Source organism: Phalaenopsis equestris, unplaced genomic scaffold (assembly GCF_001263595.1).
Source record: "Phalaenopsis equestris unplaced genomic scaffold, ASM126359v1 Scaffold000180, whole genome shotgun sequence".
Classification (NCBI taxonomy): domain Eukaryota; kingdom Viridiplantae; phylum Streptophyta; class Magnoliopsida; order Asparagales; family Orchidaceae; genus Phalaenopsis; species Phalaenopsis equestris.
The window spans coordinates 849,613-855,858 of record NW_018164622.1 but is presented as its reverse complement, the minus strand read 5'-3'; the positions used below and the strand labels follow the sequence as shown (position 1 = coordinate 855,858).

The window sequence follows — 6,246 nt, the reverse complement described above, 5'->3', positions numbered from 1 at the left end:
GTCTTTTTGAGATGTTGGATTCAACAATAAAGTCGCGAGATTTGACATCTATTTGACCTTCCAAATATATCAGGAAAACTTTCAAAATATGGTTTAATTATTTGATTAGGGCTTGATTTAACTCAGATTGTATAAATAATGTGTTAAACAAACTAGCTTGAGAGTCGACTTGAACTCGTAAATTTGAGCTCGGACTTGAATCCATGAACTTGAGCTCATAAAATTAATCTAAGCTTAAACTCAAGTAGAGGACTGAAGGAGTTGGACTCGTTTACAACTACTCTGAAACAAAACGAAATGGTATATAAATGAGAGCAGTATCTCATTTTGGCCTCAAGTTGCAATCTGCCTTGCTTCCGCTTTTCACGCTCGCGTCCCTTTCCACAGTCTCTCGGAGCGAGAGAGAGCAGAAGAAAACTCTGCAGAGAGAAGCACACAAAAAAATATCCCCTTTTTTCCGGTAGTAAGCTTCGAAGGCTGCCGGAAGCCCACTTTTCTTCTTCTCCTTCTCCTTCTTCTTCTTCGAATAATTCTTATTGTGAAGTGCAAATCTTTATGTTTTGATTTCCTGCGATAAATTTTGTTAGATCTACTGAAATGTAGCAGGGATTAGCCACGGAATACGTTCAACGTGGATTCTGGTTTTGTTGGACTGTTCTTTTTTGCCATTTCTGGATTTCTGGATTAGGCCGAATCTCGAATATTTTGTTGTTTTTCTTTTCTTTCCAATCATCTTTTTGAATAAGTGGCAGATTCTACTGTTTGCAGAATTAATGGAGAAATGGATTTTAGCGGGATGAATATTCTGTCTTTAGTTTCAGTATCCTCAGTTTTTGATTAGCTTAATTCCTTTTGTATCTTTATGAATGATGATTGGAGGTAATTATGAGTTTTTTTTGTTCTTATGTGGAAGTTGTCTATTGATTGTTTGCAGACTGTTTCCATCACAAGAATTTGTCTGAAGTTGCTTTTTTGTTCTTTTTTTTTTTTCAAAACTTTGTTAAGATTCTAAGAAAAAAATTTTGTTAAAATACTGTCAAGGTAATCTGTGTAATTTGTAGCTTAGGAGTGAGTTAGTAGGTCATTGTGGTCGTAGTAGTTTATAAGTTGTTAGTGTTTGTTAGATAGTTATTTGGTGTTTAATGAGTTATAAGTCTTGTAATCCTGTAAATACTTCTCTTCTTCTCTTTAGGTAGCATTAGGGCATAGAAAATGGATAAATTGAGCTATGAATTTTCTCAATCTTCTTCTTCGATGAATTTTTGGAGTTGTGGACACCCTCAAATTATTTTTCTCTTCTTAATTTATTTGTAGAACTTAGAAAAGCTCAAAGTTTTCTAGTTATCATGCTATATATCTAAAATGTCTAGTGAAGAAACTTTATTTACCACTAGGCTCTGCCACTTTGGTTGAGTGGTATTGCAGACAAAGAGGAGGTTAGAGGTTCAAATCTGACCTCATAAAAAAATAATTTACTTTTCCCAAATGAAACCTTTCATTTATGATAGAAAAGCTGCTTGCTTACTAGAGTCTCTTCTATTTGGGTTTCATATTTTCTTAAAATAGGTTGAGAAGCAAATCCCTATTCTAAAAGCTGAAATTTCTTTTAAGGAAACTTGACAAGTTTTTTTCCAAATAAGAGACACCTGCCTTGCACCAACTTTAAACTTCGCAATGGAAAAAAAAGAATCACAAATGAGACTTTAAACACATAGAACACCGATTATAGTGGGAAATTATTCAATCTCAAATGCATGAAAGATAATTTTCAAAGAAAGTATTCATGTCTGTTTTTACTGGTATTCTTGGTGTGTTTTAGCACATCATCTTGTTATTTGCCAGAGAAGTTTCTACGTAAATGCTTTTCTTAGCTGTAGGGTTTCAAACACACATATGGTAAAGAGAAAAAGATTTTCACATGAAAGTTCCATAGGAAAGAGCCACCTAGCCTAGATGATAAACTTATCTATGAGCAAATTTGAGTGCAAACCCTTCTGATTTGTTGGAGTGACATTGTTACACTGCTGTTGTGAAGTCAATCAAATTTGTCATGCTCGTAGCAACAGCTTGAAATAGTTAGTGGTGATGTTTCGAGAAAAGGAATTTTTTGTGTTATTGCTTGAAAATGTTGGGCCTATAAATAGACATATAATAGGATACAAATAAATGAAAAAAATAGAATAAAACCCCCAATTATGAAGATATCAACAAATAATTTAGAAAAATACCCCCAATTGAGAGGATATTAAATTACATCTTCTTAATATAATCACTTATTAATAATAAGGGAGCTACTTAATATATACACAGGCCCCTTGAAGTTTTAACATATTTATATGTTAGCTCCATCATATTACATAAATGATAAAAAGCAAATGCAAAATTTGTTGAAAAATATTATTTCCATTATAAAATGAAAATTTACTTCAATATATTTAGCTTGTTTATGAAAAATAGTATTGCTAGCAATATAGATGGCGGTTTGTTTGTAGCAATATAGTATCATTCGTTGAATGTTGATAAAGGCAAACTCTTCATCCACATCATTTTACACGTAGAAGTTGTAGCCCTCTTTTCAAATTTAACATTGGATTTTACAATTGTAGTCTATTTTTGCTTTTTAGGTGACTAGATTATCCATGACAAAGATGTACTATTCTATGGTTGATTTCTGTATTCATTTGAGCTGACGTAGTTGACATAAAAATGCTGTAATATTTCGGCACCCAATCTTAATAGATGACAACATTTTTCTTGAAGATTGTTTAATGCATCTAAGAATTTATAGATTAACTTTTTAATGCTTCTTTTTGAATTTTTCATGTGTTGACTCGCCACACCACAAGCCTACTAACAATCAAATAAATCATCTCACCAGTTAGCTTTCAATTTTAGGATAGATCATCAGGAGTTTTTTCATCATATCATGTAGTTTAAATAACCCTAAGGGTATCAACATGCTTTCAACTAAGAAGGCCAATTATTTTAAGGAAGATTGGTAGAATGTTTGCTTGAGATGATGATACATCATTTTTACTATAAGTAAATTTGATTTTAGGAAAGCACGTAGACCGTCACATTTCTTTGGTGAAAACACCTACTTTGGTAGTGTTTTATCTCAAATATGTCGTTATGGTGACTTTTCGTGAGCAAGATATCGTCACAATAAACAATTAGTATCATGAAGCTTGTAGAAGTATATGTTTAATCAAGATAAATGATTTGTAGGTTTGTTAACAACTAGTTTCATGAAGCTTGCAAGAGTATATGCTTGATCAAGAAAATTGATATGTAGTGCTATTGCCAAAGACAAACTTTGCCTGGACTACATAAAATTTGTCAAATTAGGCTTGTGGGATTTATTTAAGGCTATAAATAATCTTCGTTCAAAGACATGTGGTTCTCCCTACAAGAAATCTTCCCAATTGGTGGCCTAACATGGGAGCTGTTCGGTTCCACAGAATTCTACGGAATCGTGGGATATCGTGGGTCCTACAATCCTGCTACAGTCCTAAGCGGGATCATGTGATCTCAGGACTACGAATCACTTGGATGCTGCCCTGCTGTTAAGTTTGGTGAGATTTTTTATCTTTTCTAGCTTATTTCCTATTTCTTTATTTCTAATTAGGGTTTTTTTCTATTAAAAAATGTTTTTATATTGTATTTAGTTGTTTTGTGTTATTTGGAGACTGTAGTATCTGGTTTTATCAAAAAGAGTGTTGCACACTTCTTATTTTGCAAGTGGTGAGTCTATAATTTATTTAAGAATAGGTGGCGAACCTTCTCACTGTCCGTACCACACCGTTTTGTGGCTCCCTTTCCGTTTTCAGCTTGTATAGCAGCTAAAAGTCTTCTGTCCCCTTCCCATTGCCGCCGCCCTCATATATTATCATTCTCTTGATAGTCTATAAGCACTTCTTCGTTAAATCCACTTCCTAAACATCTTTTAGGAACCTTAGAACATTGTCATAGGCCCATATAATTGCCTCTTATAGGTCATCATGAAGAAGGCATTACTTAACATCCATTTGTAGCATATCCCAACCTTACTTGATGGCTACAAGCTAAAGAAGTTGGAGTTTAATTGCGCAACTACTGAAAAGGTATCAAAATTATTGGTGAACTTTTTATCGAGAAATCATGATCTGTAGTGGTTGATTAATTCATTAGGCTGAAACTTGATAGTGGACCCATCAAGAGAAAATTGGTTTGACCTGGGAGGAGGAACAACCAAATCTCAGGCTTGGTGATCGAAACTGCATCCATTTTAATGCCCCATAGCATGCTTCTATAAAGGATTTTGTAGCACATTTATCAATACATTCAGTTAATAGAGACAAGACAAGTCAGAAAATGAAGTGGACAAATAATGAAATGAAATGTAAAAGTGAACATGTTTGCTAGTACATTATAATGTAAATGTAGGTCAAATGACTCATCATTTGGTGGATGTTCAGTTGAATTCACCAAAATTGCTTGGTCGTTGATGTAGATGAAGGTCAAGCCCATCGAGAGCATTTCTATTACGTTGGCGCTTAGCCTAAAAACAAATTTGTCTTTTGCACACTTAAGGGCCATTTAGTCTTTTATTATTATTATTATTGTTGGGTTTAAATAGAGTTGTTATGTCTAGGGTCAGTTTTATGTATGAGATTTGATTGTGAGTCTTAGGTTTAGGGTTTGGAATAGATTTCCTACCTCTCGAATTGTAGGAATTGGGAGAATTGTAGGAATTGGGAGTGGGAGAGATCGCCTACCTCTCAAATTGTAGGTGCTTATCTTTTGTATTCTTATTTAGTTGTTTGATTTATTGAAGAAATTTTGTGTTTGCCCTAATTTTTGTGGAAAACATGCTAATTTTGAGTTGGGATCAAATCAAATCGGTATCATCAAGATTCTTTGAAGAAACCATTGGATTGCTGAATGTCGAGTCTTCAACTACGGAAACGTATTGCCGCGCCTTTATCCAGATGGAAAAAAATGCACGAGATCCCGATATATTGTGAACCTAGTGACGGGGTCAGCACAGTCGCAAGATCGCACCACCTTCTTGGTGATACAATTGTGATTTGGAGCTAGCGGCATTAGGATTGAGCATACATTCAAATATTGTAGCAGGTTTATGTGACCATTCCTGTGATATAGTCGCGATCACTGGAAGCAAACAGATGGATCATGACTATAGTGATTGAACCTCGTCGATACAGTCGCGATTTTGAGGGTTACACCCAATGCGAGGGATCAAGACAAACAAAGACCGGAAGTTTTCATCTTATGGACCAAGGGGATCACGACGAACAGAAACCCGAAGCTCCCATATTTTGGGATCACGCCGATCTGTGCGTGTACAGTCGCGGTGGGTGCTACTAGGAAGCGAGGACAGGATTGACCAGATCCGGAAACATTGATATGATGTACAATTGTGATAAGAGCTAGATGAGAAGAGATAATGAGATTTTAGGTTATATAAATTGTATTTGAGATTGAAATTTTTTTTGGAAAAGATTGCATCAAAGAAAGTGGATGATTTAGAGAAGAAATTAGAGGATGAGATGAATCATACCAAATATGGGATGGAAGAAATGTTCGCCACCATAGAGGAGAGATTCTCTTTTATGGAGAACTGACTGGAGAACCGATTCGAGAGCATGGGGGAAATTTGAGAGATGCTGAAGAGTCTCATTGAGATGCAATCCAAGACCCCGCCGACAACTTAATTTGCAAGCCGTAGGCAAACCGTAGCCAAAGATTGACTGGAGAATCCATGGCAAGATCAAAAGGAAAAGAGGTCGAACATGAGGAATGTGAAGAACATGAGGAGGAAAACATCCACCACCACGAAACCCCCTTGTCAGGGCTTTGATTAGGGTTGGATTAAAGATTTTTGATGGAGGCGGTTGGGCCGCCGAAACATGAAGAAGTGTCGGCACTTAAAAGGAGAAAGTTATGTTTGGGGGTCGCCCGTAAGAAGCTGTCGGCAGCTGGAATCGAAATTCCGTCGCCCGCTTCAGAAGGACTTTTTAATTTACGTATATATATATAATTTTAGAAAAATATGAAATCAAACTGACCTCATATTTTCCATAGTTTAAATGAAAGAGCACTCAACCTCAAATCCTGTATCTATCTCGAGGGATAAACACAAGACTTGAGGATGAGGCTCAATCAAATAAACTAAGAAAGATATGACGTCCGTTTGGTCTGCGAAACCGTTTTATTTGCCGACAAGTTCCCCTATTTAATACA

General features: G+C 35.6%; 1 protein-coding gene across 7 annotated transcripts in view; it reads left to right on the top strand.

Annotated features, from left to right (window-relative positions):
- Window positions 1–325: 325 nt before the first annotated feature.
- The window catches only part of LOC110022281, a 45,607-nt gene continuing 39,686 nt past the window's right edge, over window positions 326–6,246 (top strand). For 3 of the 7 annotated variants that reach the window (XM_020721143.1, XM_020721140.1, XM_020721146.1), the window contains exon 1: window positions 326–460. The gene's annotated coding sequence lies outside the window, so the exon portion shown is untranslated. Of the gene's footprint in view, window positions 464–3,461; window positions 3,576–6,246 lie in introns of all 7 variants that reach the window. The other 4 variants (XM_020721144.1, XM_020721141.1, XM_020721145.1 and 1 more) reach the window with 2 other exon arrangements.